This window comes from Dendrobates tinctorius, unplaced genomic scaffold, assembly GCF_039654945.1.
Source record: "Dendrobates tinctorius isolate UK_male_01 unplaced genomic scaffold, ASM3965494v1 ptg000036l, whole genome shotgun sequence".
Lineage (NCBI taxonomy): Eukaryota > Metazoa > Chordata > Amphibia > Anura > Dendrobatidae > Dendrobates > Dendrobates tinctorius.
In genome coordinates, this window is record NW_027361704.1 from 8,754,792 (window position 1) to 8,769,445 (window position 14,654).

General features: G+C 41.4%; 1 protein-coding gene across 5 annotated transcripts in view; it reads left to right on the forward strand.

Annotated features, from left to right (window-relative positions):
- RUFY1 (RUN and FYVE domain containing 1) overlaps positions 1-14,654 on the forward strand; it is a 573,324-nt gene that overhangs the window by 334,326 nt on the left and 224,344 nt on the right. The gene's annotated exons all lie outside the window — the stretch shown is intronic.

Below are 14,654 nucleotides of genomic sequence, written 5' to 3' on the forward strand. Positions count from 1 at the left end.
TATGTGCCCACGCTAGCGTTTTTAAACGCTCAGGAAAAGGATCCCCTTTCCCAGAAACAGCGCGTCTTTTTCCGCGCGTTTCTTGCGCAGTTTTTGCCAAAAAGCCGCTAGTTTTTGACCCGTTTTTTGACACGCTTTTTCTGGGAACATTGGGGATGGCTAAAAACGCCCTCATTGCGGGAATTAATGAGCATGCTGCGTTTTTAGCCGCTAAGCGATTCCTGAGCGGTCAAAAACGCATGCACTGGCACAAAAAGCCAAAAACGCATGCTAATTAATTAGAAGCATCTTGTAAGCGTTTCTGCAGTGTCTGATCCGGCACAAACGCTGCGGAAAAGCTTAACAAAACGCATCGTGGGCACACAGCCTTAATCTGACACCATTGAAAACCACCTTTAGTTTTACATCCACCTTTTAGTTTTAATTTTACAAGTTACTTAAATCGATGCTGGAGAACTGCTCGATAAGGACGAGGAGTGCCTTTACATGGTTTGGCAGAAGCACAATCTTTAAGATGAATGTTCTCTCTTGGATCCTATACGTTATTCAAGCTCTTTTGATCGGCAATCCATCATCTTCCTTTAGGAGTCTCGCTGCCGTCCAAACTAAATTTATATGGTCTGGCAAACTTCCATGTGTTGATAGAACCACACTGTACCGCCCAAAGCCCTCAGGGGCTATAGCGCTTCTTGATTTCAGATCATGGTCGTACTACGTTACCTCTCATCTTTTTAGAGTTCTAGATTGGGGTAGGAATGCTTCTGGAAAAGCCTGAGTTGTGATTGAAGAAAGTTTTACAAACATTCCTCTAATAACCACTCCCTGGTTAAGACTCATTGACTGTTTCGATGCTCAAAACTCATCCCTTGATTGGGGCCACTCTTGCATGTTGCAATAATCTTTCTGATCGTTCATCAATTATACCCCATTTGTCCTCTATGTACCCTATCTTAGGTAATTTTTTCCCCCAAGGAATGGAGGATGACTTTTTTTTGCTCCTGGCTAAACAGTGGCTATTTGAGAGTGACATATTTCGAACAGAGAAACGTATGGCCTCCAAAGAAACACCCACAGGCTCCCTTGACTCCTTCACCCTTGGGATCCTGGGGAATTGATCAACTTTCTCATTTTCTTCACTATCTCCCATCTAGAGCATTTTATAAAAATGATAAAACAATTTTTGAAGTGGATTGTTCGAATAATGGCCCCTTAAGACATACTATTACAGCATTGCTGGCGCCCCTGCATGTGTCAAATTCCTCCCTCCTGCAGGGATGCCTGCGTGTTAACTTGGCTATCCGCACTGCCCCAGCATCTGCTTACCTCCCAGGACCTGCGTATAGCACGCAGGTCTCCTGGGAGTGTACTTAGGTCGCAGTACACGCTCCCCGCCTCTTAAATGACCAGTATGCACGCTTCTACAACCGTCCAAAGCCAATAGCTGGGAGGCGTTTGGTATATAAGGAATCATCCCTTATTAGAAAGTACCTTAGCAACTTTAGTAATCACTATCTATCCTGCTAGCTAGTTGTGTGTCCCCATAACCATGCATTCTAATCCTACTCGCTCTTCTTTCCTGATCCTGTCCACCCTGCCTGCACCTGTTCTAGTCCATCCTGCTGAACCCATACCCATATCCATCCTGATTTGCTTAGTCCTGCTACTGATCCTGCACGTGTTACTGCACCTGTGTTCCCATACCTGTGGCCGTCCTGTGTTCCCGTACCAGTCCTGTTTGTGCCTGTCTAGCAACTATACCAGGGGCTGACACGAACAGCTTGGGAACCTTGTGCAAGAAAGGTGTTTGGGCCACTATCCCTACCCTGTACGCTGCTTATGATGAGAGAAGTCTGGCAATGGGACCACTGGAGCTGTATTAGAAATATTTAGAAAGTGGGAGGAAAAAATGAGCATTTGACTTTTTTCACTACACAATCTGTAACAATCCTGAAAAGAAGGAAGAATTGGAAACATTTAAAGAGACCAGGATGGATGAACTCAGAACTTAATCACTTGTTAAAAAGGTAAAAGGGACATGTATGTTAAATAGAAAGAGGGGAGCATATCTAAGCAAGAATATAATCCTGTTTGCAAGGAATGCAGGGCAACCGTAAAGAGCAAGTGAGGCTTGCAAAGGAGATCAAAAGCCGTAATAAAGGATTTTGAGGGTATGCCAAAAGCAAAAGAAAAGTCAAAGATGCTATAGGATTTTTACAGGATAAAAAGTGTGAAGTTGGGAATGCTGAACTTTTAGATTCCTTTTTTGCATCTGTGTTCTCTAAGAAAGCAACTGTAACATCAACTGATCTTCACGGTGCCATCAAAGGAATAAAATAAAACACACTATCTATAAACAGACATAGTAAGGGAAGACTTAGCTAATGTAAATTAATTTAAATCTCCTGGTCCAGGTTAATTACACACTACAGTATGGAAAGAGTCAGCAGAGGAAATTGCAGAACCACTAGCCATAATCTTTGAAAAATCCTGGAGAACAGAAGTCTCAGAAGATTAGAAAAGGGCAAATGCTGTCACTATCGTCATAAAAGGAAAGCAACTGGCCAGTGAGCCAAATTATTAAACAGCAAGCATGTAAATACTTGGATAAGAATACAATAACAAGAGCCAGCATGGGTTTGTAGCAAACAAGTCACGCCAGACTAATCTGATTTCCTGGTGGAATCACTGACTAGGTGGATCAGGGAATTGCAATAGCTATAGGATATCTCGACTTCAGTAAAGCATTTGATAAAATATCATATCTCCTTATTGGAAAAATGACCAAGTGTGAGATTGACAAGGCTACAGTTATTTGCATTCATAACTGGCTCAGTGATTGTACTCAGAGTGGTAATATATGATGTCACATTCAATTCGAAGTGTTTTGAGTGAGGTACCACAAGGTTCTGTACTGGCCCAAGTGTTGTTCAACATTTTTATAAATGATCAAGATAAGGGAACTGAAGGCAAACTAATCAAATCTGCAGACAATTCAAAGCTAGGAGGGATACCTAGAACTAGAGAAGACAGAGAAAGGATTCAGAGGGATCTAGATAAGCTTGAAAATGAGCAGCAACTAATAGAATGTTATTTAACATGGAGAAATGCAAGATTTTACATCTGGGCAAGAAAAACAAAAATTACGTCTATAGAATGGGAGGAATAGCACTAAGTAACAGAATGTGTGAAAACTTCGGTATACTAATAGATCAATGACTGCACATGAGTCAACAGTGTGATGCAGCAGCAAAAAAGGCAAACACAATTCTAGGATGTATTAAGAGACGCATAGATCACGTGTAGTAATTATCCCCCTCTACTCCTCCTTGGTCAGGCCTCATCTGGAATACTATGTTCAGTTCTGGGCACCACATGTTAAAAAAGACATTTGAAAAACTGGAGGAAGTTCAGACAAGAGCTACCAGGATGGTAAGCAGACTGCAAAGTGTGTCCTACGAGGAACGGTTAAAGGATCTGGGAATGTTTAGCTTACAAAAAAGAAGGCTGAAATGAGACTTAATAGCTGTCTACAAATATCTGAAGGAATAGTAAGCAAAAATGGCAGCACAAAAAGCTAGATAAAAGTAACATCATATTTAAAGTACTCATGAATAGGATTGATCAAAATAAACACTCCAGCTCATTGTAGGGACAGTGCAGGACACACTGCAAACATGTGAATATAAACCAAAGGAAAAAAGCAATGCAAAAAGTCCAAGTATATTGTGGTTAAAAAATCACAAATCTTGATTGAAATACCAGGTAAGAAACATATGTGGCTAAAAAAGTGACACACGAACAGACAGCAGAGTGATGGTACACAATACTCCTTAAAAGGTAGCATGAACCTGGTAATGTGAATAGATTTAAGTAACATTCATATGGTCACAAAAACAGCCACCAAGGGTTAAGTATAGGTGGATGGCCAGCATATAAACAAGTATAAGGAAAAGTCCAAGGCTGATCACCAAGAGTAATCTAATATATAAAGCTCAAAGTGTGTATGTATGTATGTGTGTATGTCCGGGATAAGCATCCGCACCATCACAGCTACAGCCACAAAATTTGGCACAGTCGCACGTCTGGAACCCGAGAGCATCCTAAGCTATGTTGTGAGGCGAAATTTTAACCCCGCGCGTTCCAATTTGCCAAACAATTTTGCCCCTATCTACATACTGGGGAAAAAGTATGTGTCAAGCCCCGCCCCTCATTATGATGTCATAATGCCCCTATTTGCATAATGGGGAAACAGTGTGTGCGTATCAAGCACTGCCCCTCATTATGATGTCACAATGGTTCCATGGCGATGCTGATGTCATAGGTTGCAAGCCCCGCCGCCGCTCATTATGATGTCATAATGGTTGACTATGGGATGGAGAATGTGTGATGGGTATATGGGCACGGGACTATGGGATGGAGGATATGTATGATGGGTATATGGGCATGGGACTATGAGATGAAGGATGTGTGATGGGTATATGGGCACGGGACTATGGGATGGCGGATATGTATGATGGGTATATGGGCATGGGACGGAGGATATGTATGATGGGTATATGGGCACGGGCCTATGGGATGGAGGATGTGTGATGGGTATATGGGCACGGGACTATGGGATGGCGGATATGTATATGGGCACAGGACTATGGGATGGAGGATATGTATGATGGGTATATGGGCATGGGACTATGAGATGAAGGATGTGTGATGGGTATATGGGCACTCGACTATGGGATGGCGAATATGTATGATGGGTATATGGGCATGGGACTATGGGATGGAGGATACAGTTGGGGCCAAAAGTATTGACACCCCTGCAATTCTGTCAGATAATACTCAGTTTCTTCCTGAAAATGATTGCAAACACAAATTCTTTGGTATTATTATCTTCATTTAATTTGTCTTAAATGAAAAAAACACAAAAAGAATTGTCCTAAAGCCAAATTGGATATAATTCCACACCAAACATAAAAAAGAGGGTGGAAAAAAGTATTGGCACTGTTCGAAAAATCATGTGATGCTTCTCTAATTTGTGTAATTAACAGCACCTGTAACTTACCAGTGGCACCTAACAGGTGTTGGTAATAACTAAATCACACTTGCAGCCAGTTGACATGGATTAAAGTTGACTCAACCTCTGTCCTGTGTCCTTGTGTGTACCACATTGAGCATGGAGAAAAGAAAGAAGACCAAAGAACTGTCTGATGACTTGAGAAACCAAATTGTGAGGAAGCATGAGCAATCTCAAGGCTACAAGTCCATCTCCAAAGACCTGAATGTTCCTGTGTCTACCGTGCACAGTGTCATCAAGAAGTTTAAAGCCCATGGCACTGTGGCTAACCTCCCTAGCTGTGGACGGAAAAGAAAAATTGACAAGAGATTTCAACGCAAGATTGTGCGGATGTTGGATAAAGAACCTCGACTAACATCCAAACAAGTTCAAGCTGCCCTGCAGTCAGAGGGTACAACAGTGTCAACCCGTACTATCCGTCGGCGTCTGAATGAAAAGGGACTGTATTGTAGGAGACCCAGGAAGACCCCACTTCTTACCCCGAGACATAAAAAAGCCAGGCTGGAGTTTTCCAAAACTTACCTGAAAAAGCCTAAAACGTTTTGGAAGAATGTTCTCTGGTCAGGTGAGACAAAAGTAGAGCTTTTTGGGCAAAGGCATCAACATGGAGTTTACAGGAGAAAAAAAGAGGCATTCAAAGAAAAGAACACGGTCCCTACAGTCAAACATGGCGGAGGTTCCCTGATGTTTTGGGGTTGCTTTGCTGCCTCTGGCACTGGACTGCTTGACCATGTGCATGGCTTTATGAAGTCAGAAGACTACCAACAAATTTTGCAGCATAATGTAGGGCCCAGTGTGAGAAAGCTGGGTCTCCCTCAGACGTCATGGGTCTTCCAGCAGGACAATGACCCAAAACACACTTCAATAAGCACTAGAAAATGGTTTGAGAGAAAGCACTGGAGACTTCTAAGGTGGCCAGCAATGAGTCCAGACCTGAATCCCATAGAACACCTGTGGAGAGATCTAAAAATGGCAGTTTGGAGAAGGCACCCTTCAAATATCAGGGACCTGGAGCAGTTTGCCAAAGAAGAATGGTCTAAAATTCCAAACTCATTGATGGTTAATGGAAGCGGTTGGTCGCAGTTATTTTGGCTAAAGGTTGTGCAACCAAGTATTAGGCTGAGGGTGCCAATACTTTTGTCTGGCCCATTTTTGGAGTTTTGTGTGAAATGATCAATGTTTTGCTTTTTGCTTCATTCTCTTGTGTTTTTTTTCATTTAAGACAAATTAAATGAAGATAACACTGGTCAACAGCATTTTTGGTGCCAAAGATATTTCATCGAATTTAGGGTATTTTTGGGGTGCTGATTCTGAATATGTCATCAGTTTTGCCAGATTGGCTCAAGTTTTTGAGATTTTTGGTATCTTATTTATAGCACTTGTTGGTAAATGCGACGCATCATCTCATTAATTTCTTTGGATTAGTACTTGAACTGAGCAGTTCTCAATATAGTTTTGTGTTAATTAGTGTTCTAAAAGTTTGTTCATAGCTTGATTTTTGCACTAACTTTATGTTGTTGTCTGTTTTCCAGTGAAAAGCATGAACTCATCAAGAAGAAGTTGTCTTAACGATCCAGACTCATTCTGTTACATTTGTGGTGAATACACACTGCCAAAACATAGAAGAAACATAACAGACTTCGTAAAAAAAGTGTATTTTGCCTATTTTGGGGTTATGCTTGGGGACCAAGACAAGTTTTGGGCACCACACATAGTGTGCAAAGCATGTATCGAATTATTACGAAAATGGAGCAAAGGACAAAGAAAAAGCTTCAAATTTGGTGTTCCAATGGTGTGGAGAGAGCCAAAAAATCATCATGATGACTGTTATTTATGGTAAACACAGGTACAGGCACATCTTCACAATGAGGGACAGGCCTTCTTGCAGATTCCATGTTACTCCCATTTTCGTTTCTTATGCTTATTGAATCCTTGCACTTGCACTGCACAGAAATAACAGTCATCATGATGATTTTTTGGCTCTCTCCACACCATTGGAACACCAAATTTGAAGCTTTTTCTTTGTCCTTTGCTCCATTTTCGTAATAATTCGATACATGCTTTGCACACTATGTGTGGTGCCCAAAACTTGTCTTGGTCCCCAAGCATAACCCCAAAATAGGCAAAATACACTTTTTTTACGAAGTCTGTTATGTTTCTTCTATGTTTTGGCAGTGTATATTCACCACAAATGTAACAGAATGAGTCTGGATCGTTAAGACAACTTCTTCATGATGAGTTCATGCTTTTCACTGGAAAACAGACAACAACATAAAGTTAGTGCAAAAATCAAGCTATGAACAAACTTTTAGAACACTAATTAACACAAAACTATATTGAGAACTGCTCAGTTCAAGTACTAATCCAAAGAAATTAATGAGATGATGCGTCGCATTTACCAACAAGTGCTATAAATAAGATACCAAAAATCTCAAAAACTTGAGCCAATCTGGCAAAACTGATGACATATTCAGAATCAGCACCCCAAAAATACCCCAAATTCATTAAAATATTTTGGACACCAGAAAAAAAAATTTTTTTCGTTGACCTGTGTAATAATACCAAAGAATTTGTGTTTGCAATCATTTTCAGGAAGAAACTGAGTATTATTTGACAGAATTGCAGGGGTGTCAATACTTTTGGCCACAACTGTATGTATGATGGGTATATGGGCATGGGACTATGGGATGGAGGATATGTATGATGGGTATATGGGCACGGGCCTATGGGATGGAGGATGTGTGATGGGTATATGGGCACGGGACTATGGGATGGCGGATATGTATATGGGTACGGGACTATGGGATGGAGGATGTGTGATGGGCATATGGGCACTGGACTATGGGATGGAGGATATTTATGATGGGTATATGGGCATGGGACTATGGGATGGTGGATATGTATGATGGGTATATGGGCACGGGCCTATGGGATGGAGGATGTGTGATGGGTATATGGGCACGGGACTATGGGATGGCGTATATGTATATGGGCACGGGACTATGGGATGGAGGATGTGTGATGGGTATATGGGCACTGGACTATGGGATGGCGGATATGTATGATGGGTATATGGGCACGGGACTATGGGATGGAGGATATGTATGATGGGTATATGGGCATGGGACTATGAGATGAAGGATGTGTGATGGGTATATGGGCACTCGACTATGAGATGGCGAATATATATGATGGGTATATGGGCATGGGACTATGGGATGGAGGATATGTATGATGGGTATATGGGAACGGGCCTATGGGATCGTGGATATGTATGATGGGTGTATGAGCACGGGACTATGGGAGGGAGGATAATTATAATTTGCTATAACTAACCACAGTTAGTTACTATGCCCGGGCAGCGCCTGGCTCTTCAGCTAGTAGTATATAAGTTTTGGAGCCATATAAACCAAATAACTAAATCAGGCACACACCAGGATAGGAGGGACACTGTACACCACACACTGCCAACCCCAACGCAAGTTTCGGAAAAAATTCCTTCCTCAGGGGGCGTGTAGGAATGCTGATGTGAAAGCTATTTATAGGTGCCTGTAAAAAACTAAGCCAGTAGTGCTAGGTAGCGCAGACAAGCCCCCCCAACCCATCGCAGCTGACGAGCGTACGGGTCCTCCGTGAGGGTCCCCGTGACGTCAGACGCCAGACCGCGTTCGGAAGTAAGCAGGGCGGAAGCTGCGCCATCCAGCGCATGCGCAGAAGCAGAATAACACACTGCGTCCATCTTGTAAGAGGGCAAACATGAGGGCATATCTCCTACTAATGCAGGGGTGAATAAACGGCTCAACCTGGCATAAAATACTCAAAAAAATAGCGTATAAGAAGAGAGGACAGTGGGAAAGAAAATGAGCGCCTATAATAAAGATATATAAAAATACCGTCCAGTACTTGCGCAAAAGCAGTATGACATACGGCGGCCATCTTGTAAGAGGGCACAAATGAGGGCATATATCCTGCAAAAGCAGGAGTGCAGCGTAACCTGTCACAAAAAACGCAGAAAAATAGAATATAAGGAGGGGAGGCAGGGAAAGAGAAAATGGAATTACTAAAAATATAGAAATATATCCCCGCACCATGTCATGTAACATAATCGAGTAACAAAAAAAGATATATATAAACGGTGGTGTCATGCATCATACATATACATATACAGTGGGGCAAAAAAGTATTTAGTCAGTCAGCAATAGTGCAAGTTCCACCACTTAAAAAGATGAGAGGCGTCTGTAATTTACATCATAGGTAGACCTCAACTATGGGAGACAAACTGAGAAAAAAAAATCCAGAAAATCACATTGTCTGTTTTTTTTTCCTTTTATTTGCATATTATGGTGGAAAATAAGTATTTGGTCAGAAACAAGCAATCAAGATTTCTGGCTCTCACAGACCTGTAACTTCTTCTTTAAGAGTCTCCTCTTTCCTCCACTCATTACCTGTAGTAATGGCACCTGTTTAAACTTGTTATCAGTATAAAAAGACACCTGTGCACACCCTCAAACAGTCTGACTCCAAACTCCACTATGGTGAAGACCAAAGAGCTATCAAAGGACACCAGAAACAAAATTGTAGCCCTGCACCAGGCTGGGAAGACTGAATCTGCAATAGCCAACCAGCTTGGAGTGAAGAAATCAACTGTGGGAGCAATAATTAGAAAATGGAAGACATACAAGACCACTGATAATCTCCCTCGATCTGGTGCTCCACGCAAAATCCCACCCCGTGGGGTCAGAATGATCACAAGAACGGTGAGCAAAAATCCCAGAACCACGCGGGGGGACCTAGTGAATGAACTGCAGCGAGCTGGGTCCAATGTAACAAGGCCTACCATAAGTAACACACTACGCCACCATGGACTCAGATCCTGCAGTGCCAGACGTGTCCCACTGCTTAAGCCTGTACATGTCCGGGCCCGTCTGAAGTTTGCTAGAGAGCATTTGGATGATCCAGAGGAGTTTTGGGAGAATGTCCTATGGTCTGATGAAACCAAACTGGAACTGTTTGGTAGAAACACAACTTGTCGTGTTTGGAGGAAAAAGAATACTGAGTTGCATCCATCAAACACCATACCTACTGTAAAGCATGGTGGTGGAAACATCATGCTTTGGGGCTGTTTCTCTGCAAAGGGGACAGGACTACTGATCCGGGTACATGAAAGAATGAATGGGGCCATGTATCGTGAGATTTTGAGTGCAAACCTCCTTCCATCAGCAAGGGCATTGATGATGAAACGTGGCTGGGTCTTTCAACATGACAATGATCCAAAGCACACCGCCAGGGCAATGAAGGAGTGGCTTCATAAGAAGCATTTCAGGGTCCTGGAGTGGCCTAGCCAGTCTCCAGATCTCAACCCTATAGAAAACCTTTGGAGGGAGTTGAAAGTCCGTGTTGCCAAGCGAAAAGCCAAAAACATCACTGCTCTAGAGGAGATCTGCATGGAGGAATGGGCCAACATACCAACAACAGTGTGTGGCAACCTTGTGAAGACTTACAGAAAACGTTTGACCTCTGTCATTGCCAACAAAGGATATATCACAAAGTATTGAGATGAAATTTTGTTTCTGACCAAATACTTATTTTCCATCATAATATGCAAATAAAATGAAAAAAAAACAGACAATGTGATTTTCTGGATTTTTTTTTCTCAGTTTGTCTCCCATAGTTGAGGTCTACCTATGATGTAAATTACAGACGCCTCTCATCTTTTTAAGTGGTGGAACTTGCACTATTGCTGACTGACTAAATACTTTTTTGCCCCACTGTATATACGCCACACATCTATCGACGGCAAAATACCAGACATTATATATATCTTTATTATAGGCACTCATATTTTCTTTCCCACTGTCCTCTCTTCTTATACGCTATTTTTTTGAGTATTTCACGCCAGGTTGCTCTGTTTTGTCACTCCTGTTGTCCGGGTCCGCTGCACCTTGTTATAGTGCATTTATTCTGTGGCCTTGGCAGGTAAGCATCTTTGCCTGCATTTTGGTGTTTTTATCCAACCTAATCTTTTTTGGTGTTCTTGTTAGAGTAGGGACTCGCAAAAGTGGGGACCTTTGACTGAGGTTAAGTATTGTGGCCATAATATAAACTAATACCGCACATATACCGCTATGTGTTTTTTGCACTGTGTGTATGTGTGTGTGTGTGTGTGTGTGTGTGTATATATGTGTATATATGTGTGTGTGTATGTATGTGTATATATATATATATATATATATATATATATATATATTAGGTGAAGAGCCCGGCGCTGCCCGGGCATAGTAACTAACTGTGTTTAGTTATAGCAAATTATAATTATCCTCCATCCCATAGGCCCGTTCCCATATACCCATCATACATATCCTCCATCCCATAGTCCCATGCCCATATACCCATCATACATATTCTCCATCCCATAGTCCCATGCCCATATATCCATCATACATATTCTCCATCCCATAGTCCCGTGCCCGTATACCCATCATACATATCCGCCATACCATAGTCCCGTGCCCATATACCCGTCATACATATCCTCCATCCCATAGTCCAGTGCCCATATACCCATCACACATCCTCCATCCCATAGTCCCGTGCCCATATACATATCCGCCATCCCATAGTCCCGTGCCCATATACCCATCATACATATCCTCCATCCCATAGTCCCGTGCCCATATAACCATCATACATATCCGCCATCCCATAGTCCCGTACCCATATACCCATCACACATCCTTCATCTCATAGTCCCGTGCCCATATACCCATCACACATCCTTCATCTCATAGTCCCATGCCCATATACCCATCATACATATCCTCCATCCCATAGTCCCGTGCCCATATACCCGTCATACATATCCTCCATCCCATAGTCCAGTGCCCATATACCCATCACACATCCTTCATCCCATAGTCAACCATTATGACATCATAATGAGCGGCGGCGGGGCTTGCAACCTATGATGACATCAGCGTCGCCATGGCAACCATTGTGACATCATAATGAGGGGCGTGGCTTGATACGCACACACTGTTTCCCCATTATGCAAATAGGGGCATTGTGACATAATGAGGGGCGGGGCTTGACACGCACACTTTCCCCAGTATGCAGATAGGGGCAAAATTGTTTGGCAAATTGGATCGCGCGGGGTTAAAATTTCGCCTCACAACATAGCTTAGGACGCTCTTGGGTGTCCAGGCGTGCGACTGTGCCAAATTTTGTGGCTGTAGCTGCGACTGTGCGGATGCCTATCCCGGACATACACACATACATACACACATGCATGCATACATACATACATACACACTTTGAGCTTTATATATTAGATATAATATATTTTTTTTTTTTTCAGGGTGCAGCTGGGCCCAGATGGCTCTGTAAACTGTGGCCTCTGTTCACACGGTATGCATCTTTTAGCACTAGCTGGCCCGCCTGATCTAATAGTATGGGCGTCACTAATAGTTTCAGCCGGATACTTTGCATTTTCTGTGTGAACACTGCCAAATACAGATTCTATTTTTTGTGCATTATCATACCAAGCGGCCATGTCCTGATTGGAGGCTGGCTGCTGTAAAATAATGCTTATCCTGTAAAATACTCAGGACTAGTTACCAGATAAAAATATAGTGGTTTATTTGGATTCTTCCATCAAAGAAAGGTTATTACAAAAAAAACAGGTGAATAAAAATAAGTGAAAGAGAGATTGTCCATTGTTCATAGCAAAAGCTTTCCATCTTCATTCTCTGAGATCCCACATGGCAAAAGCAACATGTATTCTTCTTCTCTCCGGGATCCTGAATAGCAAATAGCTGCTGTGTCTCAGTTCGGCTTCTCACATAGCCGTCAAGTAATATACCAGCTGTTATGTCATGTCATGGCCCAACACAGGCGACATCTTCGTGTCTGTCTCTCATGATGGTGAGGGAAGAAGACAGCGACCTCTACAGTTAGCCATGAATTATATACGTCTCTTGAAGCACGTGATCTCGGTATATATGGAGTTTGACATTTACCTCAAGGCTAAACTTAAATATGTAGTGAGCTGACATTTCTACCATGAGCCAAGCTTAAAAATGGCCTATGTCATATAAGCTAAAGCAATCTACAGAACTGGGTGTAATAAGAAATATTTAACGAATTATTAATATTTAACAATTCCCCCTTTTGAGGGAGACAGACATTAATTGGAACCCTCAAAATATAATGAGATCTTTTTTCTTCTTTTCTTCTTCTTTGACAAAATATTTTAATATCAATCATAATAATAATATCAGATTACCGTTATAAGTACTCAATGACATAATTGATGTGAATTCATGTTATGGTAAGCCGTGAACAATATTCATATAAAATATGTATAATTATACTTCCCTAAGTCTAAATTGAAGCATCTCAGGTTCAGTCATCATCATCTGATGTCATCTTGTCTTCATTTTGATGTCTTCTGTCTTCTTGGTTCTTTTAAAACCACAGTTTTTCTCTAGCATATAGATGTTGTAGAAATTGTGTTGTGTATCAAATCAAAGTCCATAAATTCAAATGTTGATAAGAAACAAAGTCTATAGATGAAATGCAGCTTTAATATCTGTGCAGTGTCATCTTTAAAAACCTGGGCTTACATTGGCTCGCCTTGGATATTCTGGAATCCTCCATCGGTACTGGTCTTTGAACAGGTGTGACATCTTTGGTCAGCAAAGCAAGGGTTAAAATGACTCTTCCTTGCTAAACATAGCACCATAACCAGTCCTTGTCCTAATGCACAGGACATATGTCAGGGTTAATTACCTTCATTGTTCACCAGCTTTACATTGAAGCTTTACAGGTGATTGAAAACCTCTGGAACTTGGTAAGAGCGTGATAACACAGTTCATCTCAGCATCATAGGATCATCGTCCTCTGGTTGTCAGGTTAGACACTTTAATTGTGACTGTCGGTGGTGGATACTGCATTTGTGACTGTCAGTGGTGGATACTGCACTTGTGACTGTCAGTGGTGAATACTGCATTTGTAATTAACACAGTATATTACTCAGTAATCATAGCTTTGTTACCTTCTGGGACTTCTGGATCGCGGCATTCTTCTTCTTGCAACTGATAAGAATCAATTTTAATATGAAAAGTCTTTATTAACGTAATTTCAGTATCTTGTTTGAAGTCTTCATTCCCTATTCTATACCAAATCTGGTAATTTTCCTATCCTATAATATCACAGCGTACCATAGCAATCAGTAATATCCATATAATTATTATCAGAATTTGTACCATATATGGATTTCAATATTTGAAATAATAAACCAATAATAAGTGATAATACATTATTATCCATTTTTTTCATGTGATAGAACATTTTTATGTCATAGGTGTAATTACCTTTTTCAACCCATAGGTGTCACTGTGTTTTATGTAACCAGTGTTTTCATCTTTATTAATAAGGAATATATTTATTATACTAATAATATGTAGGAATGTATAGCCATGAACCAAAATAAGAATATATGAGTGAGCGAATGAATAAAAGAATTGTTGCATATAACTCAGAAGTGAAACATTTTCCTTAGTAATAGAACCATATAATTGCTATA